Source organism: Zerene cesonia, chromosome 1 (genome assembly GCF_012273895.1).
Source record: "Zerene cesonia ecotype Mississippi chromosome 1, Zerene_cesonia_1.1, whole genome shotgun sequence".
NCBI lineage: Eukaryota > Metazoa > Arthropoda > Insecta > Lepidoptera > Pieridae > Zerene > Zerene cesonia.
In genome coordinates, this window is record NC_052102.1 from 10,284,524 (window position 1) to 10,307,037 (window position 22,514).

The 22,514-nt window shown below is 35.5% G+C and overlaps 1 protein-coding gene across 5 annotated transcripts in view; it reads left to right on the plus strand.

Annotated features, from left to right (window-relative positions):
- LOC119831863 (SUN domain-containing ossification factor) overlaps positions 1-22,514 on the plus strand; it is a 55,457-nt gene that overhangs the window by 10,682 nt on the left and 22,261 nt on the right. For 4 of the 5 annotated variants that reach the window (XM_038355431.1, XM_038355440.1, XM_038355447.1 and 1 more), the window contains exon 1: positions 21,493-21,675. The exons of the other annotated variant lie outside the window; for it this stretch is intronic. The gene's annotated coding sequence lies outside the window, so the exon portion shown is untranslated. Of the gene's footprint in view, positions 1-21,492; positions 21,676-22,514 lie in introns of those variants that run through there. 5 annotated transcript variants of the gene reach the window in all.

The following is a 22,514-nucleotide window of genomic DNA, read 5'->3' on the forward strand; positions in this document are numbered from 1 at the left end:
AAATATACAACAATGCTTTATATAACATGCTTAGTCAATTGTCAGGACATTGATTGCCCTTACATGTTAAAGTTACCCAAGTTCACACAGTATTATCGATTTAGCCGCAAATCAAGCGCGATTAATTGAAAATGATTACGTGTTGCAAGCCCGGCTAATTGGAAATCTGTATCAGCGTTCCTAACCTAACCCAACGGAACCTGACCTGGCCCAAGTAGGTTCGCTCGCTCGACGTGGAATACTTATGCGTTTCAGCGGAATGCTGTCTTGTCTAAATTTCAATTTTCCGATATACGGAATTGTTATTGCATATGCTATTTGTTTGTTTACATTACCTTAATGTTTATTTTTGTTTAGACTGCCCGATATTATATACATCCTTACTATCCTACTATCCTACTAATATTATAAATGCGAAAGTTTGTAAGCATGTGTGTTTGTTTGTTACTTTTTCACGCAAAAACTACCGAACCGATTGCAGTGAAATTTGGTACGTAGATAGCTGGACAGTTGTAATAACATATAGGCAACTTTTTATCCCGATATTCCTACGGGATATGGACTTACGTGGATGAAACCGCGGGGCGCAGCTAGTTACCTATAAATGCGAATGTAACTCTGTCCGTCTGTCTCTTCTTCACACCTTAACCGCTGAACCGATTTGAATGGTGATTGTTACAGAGGTTTGAGACCTAAGAGAGGTCATGGGATAGATTTTTTTTATCCCGGTACACGAAGTTTGTAGGGAGAAGCGTGGAAACTTTTCTTGCTTAGGCGAGCGAAGCCGCGCACGGAATGCAAGTTCCTATATTTTTCCAACAATAATATATCCTATTCTTTTGTTACTTTGTTACATATAATGTTTTAAGTTTATTATGATTATATTAGTAATAATAAAACAGACATAAAGCTTTTTTTTTATATTCCCTATCGGTTATAAGGAAAATCTTTATGAGGTTGACGATTAATTATAAGGAATAGGAATACGCCGTTCGCTTACCTATATAGAGTCTATTGTGTACACCTCATAAATAAATGCCTCCAATAAACACATTTAACACCCTGTCCCAGCAATCGTGACAGTTTAATATTGTTTCTCTTGCCATCAACGATTATTTAACTGATTAGATTCGACGTCCATAAATAACGCGGCATTATGCCCGCGCCGGCTCGTTTCCCCCGCGTCCGCATTGAAATATGACAGTAAGGTGCGACTTTCAATACGATATTAATACACAAAGCGCACGAACACCAACTTTCTAAGCGCAACCTCTATCACATCGTCAGCCAAACCGATTGCACTATTAAATCTCCCTGGGCGAGCCTATTAAAGTTTAACAGCCGATCTTAAATCTAACGTAGCCGCATAAACAATCCGAACAGTTATATTATTCGAAATCAATAGTGTATTTATTAGTGTCTCAGGGAAAGCGCTCTCGTCGCGCTGGACCTTACGACCGACTCCCACATGTTTGTCGAAACCAACACGGCTTCGAAAGTGAAACGATAACGGCCACGATTGTAAATCCCGATACATGCGCCGACGCGCACTATTCGAGCGTGCTTTATGGGACTCTAGACGTAATTGCGATCGCTCAACGCCCATTTTCCGCTGGATGCTCTCGATTATTGTTCAAGAGTAAATTGTGATTATTGTGAATGTTGGTAGCGTGTCTGTTTCCTTTAGTGGATCGGTAATGAGGCTAATTAATAAACATCGTCCGCAATGAACGAGCCAGTGTCAGGTAAACTGTGTCGAGATGCAGCCGAGACTTGGAAATGTTAATTCAATTTATCGATGTTATTAGTGGATGCTTTTATATCTTATTATAGGAACGTTGGTTAGGGAAACTCGGGAGATTCTTAGTGAAATATCGCGTCTATGGTATTCATTTTGTGTTCAGGTAAGCTATGTTTGCCCTGCTTTATGATATAAACTCTAATTGCAGAGGCGGAGATGCTTGATGGTTTTATCACTTGTTCAATGCGACGTCTTTAGTTTTATTTCATTTACGTAAATTGGAATTGGAATAACTGAAACAAGCAATTAACCCAATTAGTAGCAAGCCATTCATTCAAGAAGCCACTTAGATAAAATAAATATTTTGTTACTTTTTCTATTCTGCCACGATAAGTTAAATATATAATTCATATTTTACTCATCTCTTATTTTAGTTGCTATGCTATACTATTTATTGTATGGCATTATTTCTTTAAGCGAAATTATATCTAACCTCGAATATCGGCTTCAGTTAGATATCATTCGCATTATGACCTTTTTTAAGAGCAAGCAAAACCTACAACATAACTCAATGTATGATGAAGTACATTCTTATAATGTATATTAATAATATTCAAACGTCACGGGAGACGCATCAGTACATACTACGAGGTGACGAAAATCATCAATTTTTCGCACTTTTTCTGCCACGATCGAGTTACAATGGTACACGATCATAACGCGTCGCGACGGTCGGCCAGCACTTGTTAGTCTGTTTATGGAAAACAATAACGCCTGATTTACCGGCCCTTTATGCTCTCCTCGTCGGCGCTGATTGAGACTTTACCAGCTGCTGTGAAATGCTATTATCGATATTGGCAGCCTAAAGTTGTTTTATCGACGGATCGTAAATGCGATTGCGAACGGTCAAACGGTTTTATGTATCATCTTGTGGTGTGCGTGGACGGTGGTTTTAACCTTTGTAGATTTTGTTTAAATTATATCGGATTGCAGGATCGGTTCGTAGTTCATCATCAATAGCCCATATATGTTCCCACTGCTGGCACACAGGCCAGCTATGAGGGTTCAGGCCACAATACTCCAAGTGAGATTTGATAGATGTCACATGTCGTCGAACTTTTAATTCTCACGATGTTTTCCTTCACCGTTTGGAACAGTGGTGATGTTATCTACAAGTGCAGATAATTTGAAAAAGCAATTAATTTCCTGTATGCTCGCCTGGTCTCGGTCCCCCCGACCAAAAGTCCGAAGTCCAAGGTCCTCACCACTGAGCTTCGACTGCTGTGTGGTTGGTAATGAATTAATAGTTTATATTGCGTTTTGTTTGATCTTGTATATATTATATATATATTGTTAATGGCTATCAAAAAGGTTTTAGTATTATGACTACGAACTACCAGTGATTTTATTGAAAGTGCGTGTGTGTGTGCATGTGGAAACTTGCGACGTTGTGTGTCTTTAACAACTAATGTAAATATTTTTTTTGTTAATATTTATTAGTCTCCGATATATAGTATTTTTGTAGTAAGAAGGAGTATGTTTTAATACATTTAAATTAAATCTATTTAGTATTGCTTTTATAAAATTAAATAACAGTGACAAACCGTTTATTTTTGATATTATTGTTTATCTGGACGCTGGTTCCTATTAATAATTCACAATATAATAACGCATAGTATAATAACCTCGCATCTTGTTACCATAACTATGAGTCTAGTTCAAACAGATTATAATAAATCTCCAGATATTCCCATAAGACTTTCGCATGCAGTTATTCGTGACGGGAAACATACGGTCTCAAATTGCGCGGACATTAATTGATTGACAAATGGACGGACATACGGACGCATAATGCGACGGCATTTGTTATGCGCATACGCATTGCTCTATGCGACGGGATTGTTTATGGTTGGTTTCGTTTTGCGTTTGATAAATAGCGTTTCGTTGAAGTGATGTTTTTGTGTCTCTGGTATTTTGTTGATTAAATTTAAAGGCTTAAGATTATTGTAAAAATGTGCTTTTAATCCCCAATGCAAAAATAATCTTGCTGTGAGTGTGTATGGCATCGTAACTATCAAACGTATCGGATGGATCGTATTCGATGCGTTTTTTGACGTATTAAAAAAACGAACCTGCTTCACGCGTGCCAGTGTAATCGTCAATTACCAATTAATAATAGGTTCAAGGTGTTTTTATTGGATTTTTAATTTAATTTATTATAATTTAATTAAAAAGGAAAGCGTTTGAGTGATTGTTTTTATGTAAAATTAAATTAATATTATAAATTGATCCATACCTTTTAATACATACCTTTTATTTTTTGTCACAACAATGGGCTTCTAATAAACTTCTTTCCTAGAGTTCGGTTGGTACCTTAATATTAAGAAGAATTGTCAACAAATTAAGTACATAGATAGTAAATAGAGGTGCAGTAAATATTTACATGCACGTTAACTCTCTTTCATGATTAACTCATTATAAAAGCCTAGCTGAATATACAGATACATTTCTAATATATAATTTGAAATTTACTAAAAGCAGTATATAATGTTATTACACTAATAAACAATCAGGTTGTTATTATTCATATTAACGTAAATGTGCTAAACACTAGGATGCCAATTACCGGAATATTGTCGTGTCGTTAACAATTTTATACGTAAGGATTCTTATGAACGAGCGGTTTGTTGTGGTTGGCAATTAATCCAAAACGCCGGGTTGTAAAATGTATGTGATAATGCAAATGGATAATGCAAATGCGAAGATGAAATTGTTGCATTATTGTATAGTTATACCAAACACACAGCCGAAGCGGTTGCGTCAAAAACGAGACATATCTAACAGTTTTGTAATAGAAGAAAAGGAATCACTAACACAACACAATTTGGTGGCATAGGGCGGTGTCAGGTTAGCGTGATGAGAGAAAGCCATAGGACTTAAATTCTAAATAAATGTATATTTTCTTTAATACGACATATACTTTTCCAGTGGTAAAGAATCAACCACCTCACATGTCTTAAGAGAAATAATAATAATTATGCATCTTCCAATTATACTTATATACATACGACTCATTCTCCCGTAACGATCAGACACCGCTCGCTTTATTTCATATTAAAACTCAAAATCTATAAAACTACAATTTATTTATTCTACAGACTTCTTCTACTTGAAGCACTTTTGAATCATAACACAGTTTTAACATTTACCACCGATTCGGAAAGCTAATTTCTACAGAGTACCGCGGCCAAGAAACTCTATAGTATTTCTTTTTAAATCATGTCAATACCGTCATTGTACCGTCGATTCGAACGCAAGTGTAGCCGAATAAAAATTACCCTCATACGAAACCGCTTAGTCACCAAACAGCCTGACGTATGCACAATCATTATATTTTGAAGTTGAATTATTGGCGATTGCAAATATTGATGAATGAAGTGTTAACTTTCACGGATGCTTTCAGGCGAACAATTTGCACTCGAGTCTCGAGATACCTAAATGGTGAAAGCGGGGAGTTTTTATTGACGAATAAACTGGGCCTAGATATACCTAGATACTTGCTGAAAGTAGGCGGTTATTGTTATTCAATAGTCGTGCGTCCTGGCATGTGCATTTGAAAATAATATATTATAATAGTTTAAAAAAACTAAAAAACAAGCTTTTATCATATTTTGCTAATTGAAAAATGGAATAATTTTATAAAATTAGTGTATTGTCATCGGTCCTCAATAAATCTACAAAGTTTGAACGAAATCTGGCCGTTTAAAGTGGGTCAAAATCGCGCCCAAAGAAGTCCATTACAAACAAACATACAAACATACAGGTGAAGCTAATAAAAAGCGTGTAAATAAAATATTTCTTTTTGTATTTTGTTTAAGTATTGTCCGCGATATAAGGAGTAACTTAAATAAAGAATCATTCTAATTAGCGTATGCGTTGAAAACTGTACCGTACTGTACAGATCTTAAGTACGTACAGCGTGAAACAAATAGACTGACTTGACAAATTTAGAAAAATTATAAAAGCTTAGTAACTTCGAATAATTTTTTTTTAACATTGACAGACACTTGAATATCATTTAAAATATGTAAAGTATGTGTCACTTTATTTGCGATAGACTTCTAGACTACTCAACCGATCTTAATCAAATTCGTTCTCCATGTGCAGTTTGATCGAACCTAAAAGATGATAGTTTATATTATTTCAATTACGATAATTGACTATCCGGGCGGGACCGGGGCGTGTATACTAATAACTGTATAGATTTAACTGCTGCTGGGTCACAGGTTACCATCCAGTGCATGGTGCTTGACTTGCGTGGCGTGCTTGGTATTCATTTGCATGGGATCTAATGGTGCGAGAACGTAAATGTTTGGGTTCAGCTTTGAGGTCTTAGAGCATTAGGATTTGTTCTTGGTAATGGAATTGTGAATAAAACAAACATCCTGTATTGACCATATTTATATGCATTGAAAATCTTTAATTAAATATGAGATGTGTATTTCATAAATTGACTTGGAAATCGCGCTAAATCTAATTTAATATAATAGTGTCTTCGTGCGATTCCGAGTTATAGAAGAGAAGAGAGTATTAGAAGAGTACGAAAATATTTTTAAAAGATATGGTCTCTATAGGTTGCTGTTAGGCTAATTAAATAACAAGTAAAGACAGAAGGTCTCTAAAGTAGGGATTGAATAAATTAATAACCGACTTGCTTATAACCTGGATTATACAACTCCTTACAGTAGAAATACTTGTGCTGCGAATCTACACAACTGCCTAATTGATTTATTCAGTTGATAACAAAACGCAACCACTCACAAAGACTTTTAACAAAGTGAGGGTAGTTGGGTCGAACATTGAATAAGCAACGTACGTACACGAAGGCACAATCCCTACAAATGCTTCCCGTTTTAAAGCAACGCGATTTTTTTTAGGATTCGACATCTAAACAAGTTTTGATTATAAGGGATAATTGACGGGATAATGTGACAGCTATATGAAAATATCACTTCTAAAAGTATTACCCAGAATTTCAGTATTATTTTTAACTTAACCATGTACAGAGGTCGTTGACTTGACCAAAAAATTGCCTCTATTAATCTCGAGAGATGGACGTTCGATGATCACTTTCACTGGTCCAAGATTGATGCTTGCCATCTATGAGTTACGTAATGTTGGCATAATTGTTTAATAGATTTCCCCGTACGTACAGTACTTGATTTATGCGACAGCTGTCAACGATCTGATAGCTGGTTTTATGGCGCAGGAAGGTGCTGGTGGATCTTTGAAATTGCTGTATCATATTTGTAATTAGATGATAGTGAAATTTGGTGGTGGAGGTTCTGCTATGATCCTTTTGTACAAATGTAGTGATATATTGAAATTTGAATTATTGTTAAATCCTTTATTTGAAGCTACATCATATTTATCTGATGTTAGGCCCCTCTCCATTTAAACGTAACATTATTCCAGAAGCTTCTCTATTTGTGATTTTTCCATACAATAGGGCCGAATATTTATACCAAATCACTAAGAAACAATAAGTAAGTACAAATATAACACAATGAATTGGCAGTAATTTCCTTGTAGCTAATAATAGAAAAATTATAAATATATAAACAATTAAATATATTCTTTAAGTAAAGTTTTCAAATGCATTACAAGAGAATGCACAAAACGCCCCACATTTCAAAGCGTGCAATAGTATATCAGCAATGCATAATCTATTTTTAAACATTTCCAATGACGAGGGGCATTCCTGACACCAACGTGTCCACTACGTTTGCTTTGAATACATTATGTTTATACCGTTTGATTGTAATTCATGTAGTATTACGCAAAACGACATACGCTGACGTAAATATTTGTATTAATTACGTATTGTACCATGTTATTATAGTACTCGTATGTGTAGGTACTTTTATTGGTTTCACGATTGCACGCTTTGGAGTTTTGTCTTAAACATTGGTTTCGAGTGGTTGTTGTTTTTCTACTTATCGATGATTCTTTTTAATAAAAATGTAGTCTAAATTATGAGACTTTGAGTTGATTTTATGTGCATTGTGTAGTTACATATAAACAAAATTAAAACCACAGCAAGGAATACATTTTTCAAACTTTTTAGATATCACTTAACCTGAGAATCAATGTAACATACTAAAATTCCAATGAATTACGATACTACATTATTTACCTTTGTAAGTTATGTTTATGCGATTTTACATTTTCGATACTATTACTTATATTACTTATATAGACGATATTACTTCCCTATTTCAATTACATCAATCAGTTACAGCGTGACAGATAGACAAATAAAAAAAAAACAATTATATCAGTATACGTTTATCTATAACTACGGCCACGTGGCGCTCTGTCGAAACGCGGCAGTGCAGTGATAACAGCTGTTTCATATCTCGTAAAGATATGATAGATTTGTGAATGATTGATGATCACATGCGACTTATAAATCGAATTGTGGATGATGAAATAGCTGGAATGTGCGAGTAGGTTTGTCAGCTTGTATGGCTGTTTAGCCAAAACAGTGCTGTAGATGTTCGAGATAGCTTTAAATGACTTGAGGATGGCAATTCGACCCACTTTACCGCTTGCACTGTTTCTGCAACGAGTTTTAAAATAATTACGCTATCTGTAACAAGTTGTGTGACACCATTAAAGTAATATATATATATAATAAAAAGTAATATATATATATATATATATATATATATATATTGTATATCATGTTAGCAAGCAACTGAGCTGGTGGGTCATCAGATGATCACCACCGCCCATGAACGATTACAGAGCTATTACGACCACTGCAAATGCGTTTTCCGCGTTTAATTCGTTAAGGATAAGGTTTATTGTGCTGTAGTTGCGTATCTTAGTTTATATAAATCAAGCATATGAAAAACCTCAAAAAATATCCAAACGAAAGAACTATTATTTATATATATATTTATTATTATTGTTTTCCCAATTATCACAATGCAAAAATATTGACGGCGCGGCTATGATCAACAGACATTTCTTTAGAAAAATGTCACATTGGTACGGTAAGGTTGACTAACCTTAGCCCAGGGTGTCCTACCAGACCGACTCATTAAAATATATAAAAGAAATATCCAATTAAACATTAAAATACACATAATTACTCTTGCGGCTTCATTCGCTGTGCTAATCCAGACTATAATCTATCTCTATACCCAGTTTCGTACAGATCCCAACAGAGGCTTTAATTTGAAACGGTTATAAACATTCATACATTCTTACAACAACGTTCGCGTTTATAATAAATACTAGCTGCACCCGGCAAACGCTGTTCTGCCTTACTCTGATCATTTAGAGGGATGAAAAATAGATGTTGGCCAATTCTCATAGATACCGGATAAGGACAAAAAATTTCATCAAAATCGGTGAAGCCGTTTCGGAGGAGTATGGCAACGAAAACTGTGACACGAGAATTTCATATATTAGGTAAATAGGATTATTAATGAATCAATTGCTTGGGTTTTCGCCCCGGAGATAATATGCAACGATTAGTAATTAATCGATTAATAATCATTGTAAAGACACGTATTTAAATTCCTTAGATATGTTGGTGTTGTTTTGACTGTCGTTTATTATAAATTTGTTATGCGATGTGAAATTATAATCATAGATAGGTAACTATCATATCTAAAATATGTTTTGCAATATTAGTAATGTGGTAATTAATTTGATACGCTGATTATTAAATGACTTTTTTGAATCATTTAAAATGTCAAGAAGAAATACGTGTATAATAGGATATTTTGTTTCGTATTTGACATAATATGATAAATCTAGATAGGATAGGTTATATGATGGGTTGAAAATATCGTTTGAATACATTTAGGAATAGGTGTGAACTGTTTAAATATACAAACAAAAAATCGTTTATTTATCGCTTACTCAAAAATACATAAATTGATGAAAAATTTCAAACTATTTCATTTCCTTTCACAATATTATGTTTCTCTTTAGAATATGTTTTGTCATATCCACGTAAACAACTTATATATAGCTATCTGGAATTAATTACAATGCGTCATGGTCAAGTTCAATTTAGACCTTGCCATATGCAATACTAAAGGCACGCGTCCAAAGTAGCTGTCACCGAATGCTATAAAATTGATGTGTTTGCCGGCGCGTGCGCATCGCAGCCAAGCGCAGATATTGTCGGCCATTAATTGAACTGTATGTAAATGCGTTTAGCGATTGGATTTGGACCTTTGGCTATATATTGTTTTGTATATGTATTGTTGCGTTGGATAGAGACGAGTTTTGAGATAAATGTGCACAGAGTACACTAGCGGCCCATCCTGGCTTTGCCCGTGATACATGATATACATTATAGCACTCAGATCACGTAAAAATTTAACTGTGAATAAATGTTTCAAATCGGTTCAGTACGTACTGAGATTAGCACGTTCAAACAAACAATCTCTTTCCCATAATATATTATTAGTATATACATATATGATATATTCTTTTATAACGTGTCACTTGGTATGTGCATTGAATCGGCGATTGATACAAAGATAATGACTTCTAAATATCACAATACTGTTAACAACATTGCATTCATTAAAAGCCCAAAAAGGCCAACGGAAAACATTAGCGAATTTCGTCACAGGCCATTGCCCCAGCGTTCTTCGCGCTCGATCCGTTCCGATTTCGCAAAACAATTTACGGACGGGCGCTATCTTCTTGCGTAATGCGACCGAACACAAACGTAGGTACGTGGACATCGCTGGGTGAGCGAACTCGATCCTCGATTACGTCCCAGCGAGTGTGTCATTGGAGCAATGAACCTGACGGCTGGTGGAGACCCGTACACATCGGGCGGTTAGGGGTTTGTTTGTAAGAATAATATGAATTTATTTCACAAAGGAACGGTGGTATGCTATAATACGGACGCCTTCGAACTGTGTCTCGAAGGTCAGTTTGAAGAGCGTTCTGTTCGTGTTCATGTAGACCGACCGTTTAAGGTCTGACGAATTTCTATGAGTATAACGGTATACAGTTCAACTGAGAGTGAACTGGAATTGATGTGTGTGTGATATTCGAACAGTGACCTTGAATTTGCATAGATCCCACTCGTTTATAGTACATTTTCAATCAATCGCCATTTAATTGGTTAAAGCGGGTATGCCTACATGACTATGTGTACGTTTATTACGTGTTTGTTAATCCTATCCTGCTAATATTATAAAGTTTGTAAGCATGTGTGTGTGTTTGTTACTGTTTCACGCAAAAACTACTGAACCGATTGTAATGAAATTTGGTACGTAGACAGCTGGACAACTGGAATAACATATAGGCAACTTTTTATCTCGATATTGCTACGGGATACGGACTCACGCGGATGAAATCGCGGGGCGCAGGTAGTCGGCCATAATTCTATCAAATTTAAAATTAAACCGCATGCTCTTTGCCGAGGAATTTATGAAATCGGTCTCGTATTTAATTTGCAATATACAAAAATACAATTATTTCCCCTTCACAATATTCGTGTAGATTAGATCTAAACCCAATGGTTTTTAAAGCCTTTTTCCCTTGCGTATATGAAACGCAAGTCCCACATATGGCATAAAAGGATGTGACTATTTGACCATTGAATGCGTGGAATGCTAGCGTTTTTATCTCAAGCTATTAGCGTTTGTATCTAAAGCTATGTTCTGTTGCTATCCAATTTGAATTGCATTCAAAAGTGACTGGTTGGTATTCGCGATATTTGACTTTGTGCAATACTGAATAAATAATATAATCAAATAGGTCTAATTGGATATCTAAATGACAATCAAATAATAGCATGTTTTGGAATGTTTAGGCGCGATACTGCAGGGTAGATAGGGTCGCAGGGATAAACAGATCATGATTTGATGAGATTTATGCGACTGTTGCATGGCGTAGCAAATAATTGCTAAATGGTTTTATATAAATTATAGTATCGTTATTAATTTGCATAACATGAAGTAATTTAAATATTACTCTTAGTGTTATAATATAAGGTCAATATTAAAAATATTCTTTTATCGGCCGACTCTTTACAACAATGGGGAGGAGAACTGATGAGTTGCTAGTAGGTCCTCAGTTTGTCTAGTAGGTATAAAAGTCTGACAAATGATGATCTCTCTGCTCTGTGGCTGTTGATGGGCGGTGGTGATCGCTTACCACCAGGCGAACCAGTAGCTCAGTTGCTCGCATTGACATAAAAAAATATGTTTTTTAGACACAGCCGTGAAATCCATCAGGTGCCAAAAAACCAAAGGACAAACAGGCATATAACAAGAGAACGACACTAGAATCACTATCACTATATAATCAGAATAATTAATTCATCTAAATAGTAAAGGTTTCAGTACATGTGTATCGAACACAAGGATCATTTTTTTTTTATTGCGGAAATCATGCATAGATACCCACGGTCCCTGGGGATGGAGCCGTGGGTTATGTCGGATTCTTACCGAACAAAACCCCACTGTGTTCCGTCGAGCCACTTGAGTGAGAGGGCCACGGGAGCTGGTTAAAATTCATCCGCGACCCCCAAGGATCTAACTCGTTGTTCTCTGAATAAGTCACATTCAGTGTTTTGTTTCGTTGTGTTCCACGTCCCTGACGCATCACATGATTCACATTTATTTTCGTAATTGGGTTTCGGGATAAAGAAACATAAACTAAATATTGAGTCTCACTGGGGACTGAGATTTAGATCTAACTAGCTGGAACCTGCGTCTTCACTCGTATGTTACCCGACTAAAAAATAGCCTAAGTATCAATCCAGACTATAATCTATGTCTGTACCAAATTTCAATTCCCAAAAAAGATTTTTCGTGAAAGGGTAACAAACATGCATACATTCCTACACGATTTCGAGTTTGTAATATAAGTAGGGTAGTAGGATATCTGACATAAAATGTGGAAACAATGTGAGCTGGAAATTCGGTGCTTCCTGACCTAGTTACTAAGCTACGATGTCGAATTTGTGTATCATAGATTTGGGTGTGTGAAGCTTTGTTATTTGGCCTTGTTTTGTGGATTATGCGTGGGGATGATTATTGGATTTACATTCTCATTATCTTGAGTTGACCTACTCTGAATGTTTTCTATTCGGTTTGGGTTAGCTTTATGATTGACTAGCTGTGCCCCGCGGTTTCACCCGCGTATTAAGTCCGTATACCGTAGGAATATCGGGATAAAAAGTTGCCTATATGTTATTCCAGTTGTCCTGCTATCTACGTACCAAATTTAATTGCAACCGGTTCACTAGTTTTTGTGTGAAAGAGCAACAAACACACACACATCCTTACAAACTTTCGCGTTTATAATGTTAGCACGATACGATATCAAGCCTCATCCATCGAATAGGTTGCATCACTACATAGTATAAAATCAAGTGGTTTTTCACTGTCCATGTGTTTGTATGCTTAGATCTTGAAAATGTCCTGATATATTGTAATAATAATAATGGCATTTTGGTTTTAATTCAGGTATCTACTCAAAGTTTAAATAAATATTATTTTATTTAAATAATAACAACCAAACATGAAATATAATTTTTCTACAGTTAAGTGTGTTTATTTGTTTCTGTGATTGTGACCGATTTTATGTTGTTTTTCCCTTTGTCTACGCGGGCGAAGCCGCGGCGTTCGCCTGGTATTGGTATAATTTCCTCAATGTTACGGTTAGCGTATGTATGATAATTTAATATTGATATTCTTCATATTTGTAATGTTTTATTAACTTATCTATGGCTTGTTTGCGAAGTGCCTTTAACATTTTCATCATAATTTGTAGAGCTAGGATTTTACTTAGGCATGTTTACTGTGATGGATGCTATGATGTTTAGTTTCTAAACCAAATTAAGTCTCGTTAAGCCCACTTATTCAGATTTAAGTAGCAATTTAAATACTCCAACAAACTACCTTATAGCATTATGATCGTGATATTTCTCTTCGTTTTAATGTGACCAAAGCATCTTTACTCAATCTCATAACTATAACGTATAATTTAATATATGACATTTCTAATCTTATAAATCGAATCCTGCACACTCAACCTTATCCGTACCAGAATTGATATCCCAATTAAGGCAACCATACGCATCGGACGCGATAAATCAATCAGAGAGTGGATTTTATGTGTTTTACTGGATACGATAAACACAGACTCACTTTCCATTCGTAGCATATTAACTGCGCGGGCGCATGAATTCGTCAAGCCACTCCTTGCAGCCTGTATAAATAGACCCAGGCTGTCTAGGTATGCTGTTTAGGTAGCGTATATTTTAACGGTACTATGATAAACGCGGCTGCGCTGTTTCTGAGAATGGAAAATTGTGTTTGCTGTGATTTTGTTATCTTTTCAGTGTTCTGGGTTGGTTTTGTTTGTGCTACGATTTTGGGGAGGGGAGGGTTATTCTGGGACGTTTTGGATTGTTTTGTTTTTGGGTTTAAGGAGTATTTTATGGTAAGATAAAGTTGCGTTGTTCCTGAGTAATTAAATTAATTTTTAGATCATCTGTTCAGTTATCATGTCAGACATTGAAATTGTAGCATGGAGCTGAATAAAGGGTGAAATGCACGAAATGGAATCCGAATCGTTTTAGCTGTTTTCAGCGACTGAGTCCCACACATAGAAACATCTTAGATTATAAATTGCAATTGCATCACTGGACGCCAGAATTATGTCGACTCCAACACGAGGCACTTGATTTGATTAGTTCTGTCGGTTATCACAGCACCTAGATCATTGATTCTAGCGTAGTAACACATAAATAAATACAATTCTGTAACGATTCGCCTTGATAGCAATAAACGCAATTGGCCATAAAATTGCGTATGTAGTAGCACTCGCGGGATAGAACGTGGATCGCGTGTAAAGCGGCGGTATAAGGTAGCTAAGTATGTAGGTGTGCGTTGGTGATATTTTAAATATTTCATACGATACGGTTGATGATTCGACTTTCCTGTGAATGTTTGTAGGTATGCCATTTGTTGTACGGTGTGGGCATGCGTAGCGGAGAAAACTTTATGAACAAGTATGTACCGGTATGTGGGGTCGGTTTTGCGCGTTTATACGATTTTCTATACTAATGATATAAAGAGGAAACCTTTGTATTATTGTATATTTGTAATGTTTACACGCAAAAACCACTGGACCGATTTCAAAAATTCTTTCACTATTCAGAAAGCTGCAACTTCGCTGAACGCCATAGGCTATATATGTACCACGGGCGAAGCCATAGCGAACAGCTTCCTCAATAAATGGGCTATCTAACACTGAAAGAATTTTTCAAATCGGACCAGCAGTTCCTGAGATAAGTGCGTCCAAACAAACTCCTCAGCTTTATAGTATAAAGTAAAAAGTATAGATTAGCCTATACCTATCGTTCATCGTGTTTCAACAGATCAAGGCCCCGTCTCCATTACTTTTCCTAAAAGATCTCGAAATTCATAACTACAATGATACCCACGTCGACGTACGCGACATCGATACGGCCTCTATAAATGCGGCTGTCGTGTGTATTATTCTATACGGATGTCTGACCGATAATAGGAAGCGAAACGGCATTATAATATATCTATTGTCAGTTTTATATTTCTGTCGGATACGGTTACATAAATATGGTCTAATTCTAGAAAGCGATGGATTATGCGCTCCTTGTGTGTGGATAGCGGTGAGCGGTGAAGATTTTAATTTATACAGACATATTTTGTTCTCCAGTGCTAGTTTCCCAATGCTAGTTCTGCAACACTAATTTCCGTCCGCGGCTTCGCTCGCGTAGATAAAGGAAATCTTAGACAGATCCCGGGATCGGGATTTACCCGCATAGATCCCGTGTTAAAACTACGTCCTTTTTCAATTCTCCCAAAATAAATCTATACAAAATTTCATTAAAATCGGCTCATGCGTTCATTACTTATGAATAGTATAACACGTTTGTCTTGTAGGTACATAAATTTGCATTTGATCCTGCAAGTGATTTTTAATATATTTGTGCGTATTTATAGAGGGCAAGGGATCTTCTAAAACAAAGCTTACTCATTATAAAGGGCCTAAGACCCATTGTCCGATGTAAATTTGCTGTCACAGGTTTAACGGATTTATCAATAATGCATTATTGATCGAAGCAATAATAGCATAATCATTCTAATGGCTTAATTTGATATAATGATATGACGTCAAATATTTGTAATAATATACCGTTATTTTTGTATCACCTAGGTCCGTCGTCCGGTCGTTCCTTTTCCTCACCCTTCCAATTCTATTCTATAACATAAAAAAAAAAATCACGCGCACCAACGTTTTTAATTAAAAACACCCAGAAATTTCCTATAAATCAACATCCTCATAAGCATTATATCAATATCAAACCTCCAAACATCAATTACTACCTATTCACACACCTGTCTAAAAATCATTAGGGTTTTATTGTTTCAAGCACTTGTTTAAACTGACATTGCGTTCGCGAACGTTCGACGCGAGGACGGTGTGTTTAATAACGCCTTAATGTATAGAGGTGCGATCCACTGCAGTGAAGAATAAACACTATAATATAATATACGCTAATTTGATGGTGTGACGAAAACATTGTGTTTTGCGTATGATTGATACAATAAAAAACAATCATAATGATCCCTCGTAATCATTTCGTTAAACGTTTAAAAAAAAATGGTTGCCTGTAAAGTTGGTTTTACGGGCGAAGATTTTACGTGACAACGTCTTTTTCTCGGTAGAATATTTATTGATATGAATATTATTAAATTGCACAATAGGAACAAGGAATTGAATGAAAATAAGAATTGCACAAATTTTAATTATAGAAAATATATTTTGTTTACTAAAAAGACAGAGACAGAGACACAAGCACGCGCCGATTCAATGCGCCTAATTCTCTAGCGCTGCGCGCGCGGCGGACCGATCATAGTTCGGTGACTCATCGTAACGTTACCGGGCGTTACACTTTTTCATGAGTGACTCCGAGCCGCAACCTAATTTAAGACGTTGTCACGTCAACATGCTGGTAAAAAAAAGTATAACGTTTATTTCATATTACATATACACACAACACAACAACAAAGATGTAAAAGAAAAAAAAATATTTATATTTTAATAATATCTGTATGGAATATACCGTGTGGTGTGTTACATTTTCTGAAATGGGTCTTGACACAGTATGGTGCCAAGTAGTAGTAGGCTGCGTATACAGCGCTGATTGAAAATCCAATAAATACAGATTACAGCGCGACTACAGCGCTGACTCTGTCAAGACCGAAAGAGGGTGTAATTTCCTTCTATTGCATAATAATTATATATTGACAATCATCCTGTTTTGTTTTTATTTTGAACAGTTTATTGGATTTTCAATAAATCAAACGTACGCATGTGTTCGTGCGGCACCCGTATCCCCGGTCGGCTAGGACCGTCGATTACATAAATGTGTGCGTGCGTCATTCTCGTATAGTAGTATATTAATTATGCGCATGCGTTTATCGCCCTTCCATTGCTGCAATATTATTTCTTTTGCCTCGTAAACTCGCTGGAAATATGCCGCTTGATTTTGTTCAAGTTTTTTTATTACGGAATGAGGGGGAGGGGGGATATTTATGAGACAAGAAAAGTCGCAAGATTGGCCACATACAATAACAGCTGGAGAATGGAAACTTGTTTGCACCGTGGTGGTAACTGGACTATTATCACTTAAATTGTGCGTGGTTACTGCCTCAAAATTGATTTCTCTTATATTCTATAAGGTGCTCGAGTGCAAACTGTAAGTGTAAGAGGTGTGTAGGTTTATTGAATTAAAAAAAAATGGAAGGCAAAAAACAATGTTATCTAATCAACCGAAATATCTAGTCATACCAGTATTATCCTCGTGATTACCAGCTCCTGTTATTAACACTCATCAACATTTCGATACACGGTAATTGACTAAAAACATTTATATTGTCGTTGCAAAATAATTTTTAATCCTTGTAATTAAAGATTATTTTGCTCGTCCACCTTAATCATGTTAAATGCCAATAACTGCAGCCGATAATTTATAAATTACAACAATAATGCGCTAAGTGAACCATAAGATATTGTTGTTTAGGTCAATACATAACCATACTAAATGAACATTTAGATCAAACTAGCTGCGCCCCGCTGTTTCATCCGCGTAAGTCCGTATTCCGTAGAAATATCGGGATATAAAGATGCCTACATGTTATTCCAGTTGTCCAGCTGTCTACGTACCAAAATTTAATTGCAATCGGTTGAGTAGTTTTTGCGTGTAAGTGCAACAAACGCACACAAATCCTTACAAACTTTCGCATTTATAATATTAGTAGGATTAGTAGGACTAGTAGGACTAGTAGGACTAGTAGGATTAGTAGGATGTATTATGTACGGAGCTCAGTATGCCATCGAACGTCACGGTACAGTGGTCAAATAATAAGCATAAACGGCAAAGGCGGTTCACAGTGCTCTCGATCATGATCGAAATGTACCGGTACGTGTTCCAAGGTTAGCGAGCGTATCAGATGTAAGAGGAGGCGGATTTAACCGGCGTCGCAGCGCTGTGAAATGTTATATATGTCTGCCCCCTAGATGGATTTTTTAATTTTGATAACACAGCTACTGGAATGGATGCGATTTGGGGAGGTTCTTAAGGTATAGACCGTGACGTTATAGCTGAGCGAATATATAAGTTCTGAAAAATAAGTGATCAAATTTATTTCTACTGTTATTAGCGCAAATGTAGTTAGAATACAGACAATGTTAAATATAATTATATAATTAAATATTGCATAGCATTGTATAATCCTTCTTCACGCATAAACAACGTAACCGATTTTCGATTAAATTTGGTACAAAGTTCGTTGTGATGGTGGCCAGAGAGAGGACATGGGGTAGTTTTTACCCAAAAAGAAAAACCTTATCCTTTGACTACTCGGTCGAAGCCGCAGGCGGAAAGCTACGTTATTAATTTCCCCAGAATTTCTTTAGAAAAATATTATCGCAAGAGAAACGATAAAAAATAGGCGTACGAAATGACTTAATGTATTGGTAATAAATAAGCATCAATAGTCTAACGCAATCATGAAGCAATTTCCAACGAAACAGGAAGGTATCCTACGTTGCAAGACGAATAATATTAGCATTTTTAATGTGGAGCAATGCAAAAGCAAATACTCTTGAACGTACCGAGTTGTTCCCACAAGATATTCAAATGTTAGACTCAAGACCGACTCGCCTGCTTCATTGCTTATGATGTATATCCATGTTATAGGTCCATGAAAATATAGCGAAAATTATACTCCTCAAATAAAAATTCTATACACCAAGCCATTTAATATACTGACACCACAAGAGCACAACAGACGGTCTTATCGATAGTAGTGGCCTCTACTTTATCACAATGCTCTCATCATAATGTAGTCTCCTAGCCATTAGACGATCACGGCCTACATCCACGGCCGGACCTCGAAATGGTAAGGAAAAACATCGTGAGAGAAACCGCCATGTCAAACAATCAAAAGTTCTACGACATGTGACATCTGCCAACCTGCCCAGTGTGATGTATTATGGCTTGAACTCTCATAGAAGGCCCGTGTCTCTGAAGTGGAAACGTGTATGACTCGTGATTTCGTGTTCAAATTCTCTCTATCTAAAGACGATTTAAGCTCTACCTCCTAATTTACAACCACAGCTGCCGGGGATTGTTTTTGGTATATCGAACTGAAATATTAAATTACACAATGATTATTGTAACGACGATTAACTGTAAAATGACGATTTGTCCATTATACACCTGGCAGTGCTTATCTGAATATAATAACTCAGCTTCCAATAAGGTACTTGCAATTTCACGACTCTTGAATTATGTATAACTTCATAAACTATAAGTAATTTCGCGAAATCCGATCAGTATGTTTTATGATTATGTCTCAACCAAAGACGTTAATACTTTAACGGTAGTTAAATGAAATTAAAACAATATTTTCTTGTTAAGTTATTAAACAATTAAATGAAAGCGACCAGACACAAGTCTGGCTTTCGTTTCTAGTTTCATAATAAGTTTATATAAATGTGAGTTTTATACCATTTTCCAGCGGCCGTCGTAGCGTTCGAGAATATTATAAATGTCGTTACAGGAAGGAAAAGAGTTGGACGAAACTACTTTTAGGTTTTCTATAGTCATTGTCTCATATATAAAATAGAATTCAATTCACACTACGGAAAAATACAATAAAGTTTTAGTTATTCTTATTCAGTTATATATGTATTTTGGAATAATGATTGCAGAAGGTTTAATTCGAATATCGTAGACATTATTATGACGCTTTCTCGAAACTCTGGTCTCTAAGAAAAAAATTACAAGCAAGAAGTCGCAGGTTTGATTTACTGTCAACTAATTAAAAGTTTCTGTCTAACAGCAAACATAATATGCGTTATGAGATATGATGTAATACACTTATTACCTAAGGTCATTGATAGAACCAAAATGCAATCGATTCATTAGAAGTGCCAGTACAAATATATAGAAAACTTAAGACATTTCAAAGTGTATATAAAGTTATCAGCAATAATTCGAGTTGAAGTGATCGAAAATAAATTGAACACAATATTTATCCAAACGGAGAGTTATCGGCTCCCGGCGCGGTTTGTCGTGACCAACTTGTTGTGCTGGGACAGGAGTGAGTACACTTCGGCGTTGCAAAGTAATTATGTGGAAAACCTTTGAGCCATTACTGAAATTGGAAGAAGGTTGCTAGGCCTTAGATATGTCCAATCAATAAAATAAACATAATTCTTATAATGTCTGGTGATATGTGTTATTAATGGTGGTGATAGTATGTATTTTATAACATCAATCACGTTCATGTTTATCTGTTGGTCTCCCTTATTGTTCCCCTATTTAACTGGACCTTTGGTGGGAAATGCATTGATAGAACTGAAGCTTATATTCTTTTAGAAGGAACGAAATTGATTTACACGAACAAAATCGTAAACGTCTATTAGTTTATAAATAATTTGAGTTTAAGTATACTCTGAAGACAATTGCTTCTTTGGAGTAGTTTTGTACAGCTGTACAAGACAGTGACAATTAGATATCCGATTCTGGTGCATTATTGTATTGTGTCTTTCCATATAGATTTCTCAGTGGAGTTTATATCATAGGTACTCGGAATATGGTAATAGCCTCGCCCACTATTACATGGGCTTTAAATATGTAAGTGATTAAATGCGAGTGTACTAAGTGTTTTACCTCGATGTATTCCTTTAAGGAATACAATTCGATGTTGTTTCAAAAATTAATTGTACTAAATTCTTAAGGATGATGAGGTTAAATTTTCTAGAATTGTTTTGTTTCTAATAACTCTTAGGTATGTATAATACCTAGATACCTAGATAATTTGTAATAATTCCTCATACCAGATTTTGCTGTACCTACACTTCGATAAGTAATGCAGTAAATGATTAATGATATCAACTTCCATCTAGGTTTTTCATTAATTTCACTATAAGATGTTATGCACTATGTGGAATCGTAACTAATTTACCCACCACATGTTGAGTAAAAAAGGTTCACTATCCCTTTCATAGAAAGAAATACCTTGACCCGCCCGGCTAAAGTTCGACTCTATTATCTACACGCGTAAGTTCAAAATGCATCTGCAACCGGCATTGTTAAGAAAACAATTTCGCTCTCGGCTTAATGTTAGTGCTTGCTAGGCAATTATTTAGTGTTGCGCGTGATCGCGTGCCGAACGCACGTGCCCCGTACTAATTGTAAAATAGTTCGTCTTAAAATATCGTTATGGATATAGAATTCGAAATTTAAATTGTGATTTTTTTTTTTTTTGTGAATGTGTCTGTGATAGCGGGATTAACTGCGTTTACTTTATTCTACTATGGTAACATTTTTTGTAGGATAATATATGTTTATTTATTTTCAATATAAAATTATTATCTGACCTAACATAAAAAAATATTTTAAAATAACATACGTTTGGATAATACAATTATTTTTTAAACGTTGTTATGTTTGCATTATCATCAAATTGAATATAGATGCTAATTAAAACGTGTGAATAACATAGAAATTTCTAAAAACAAGATAAAACTGCACAACCGGAATGCTAATTTTGTGATTTATATGCTGTTTTAGCATAATCTAAAAAACGAGTGAATTCAGATAGTAGATGGTTTACGAATAGTCTTTAAAAATGGCAGACAAGGTCACAGTACAAGCATAAGATTTAAATTAATCGTAAGATTTAAATTTTCAAATAAATGTAAAAAAAAAATACAGCAGTAAATGTATGGAAAATCAGAGTATTTCTACGAGGGCTCTTGAGTATTTTGGGAAAATTTAGACTTGCATTTTTTTAATCATAAATAAATAAATAATAATACATAAGTATTAATTCCTCATTTAGTTAGATGTTATAATCGTTGTATATCAGATCTTTTCTAGCAACTTATACTCCTCAAAGAAGTACTCACATTCGTTAACATATTTTCGCAGCTGATAAGTAAATAAATGCATAATTCCCGCGCTCAGCGTGCGGCTCTGAAGCGATAAACAGGTACAATAATGTTATGGAGTACTCGTACTGTGAAATATATTTTACTAGCTGTTGCCCGCAGCTTCGCCCGCTTGTTAAAAAAAATTCATGGTACAAACTATAATCTTTTATTTTCCCCTTGGGGGTAGAATTTATTAAAGTCCTTTCGTAGCGGATGGCTACAT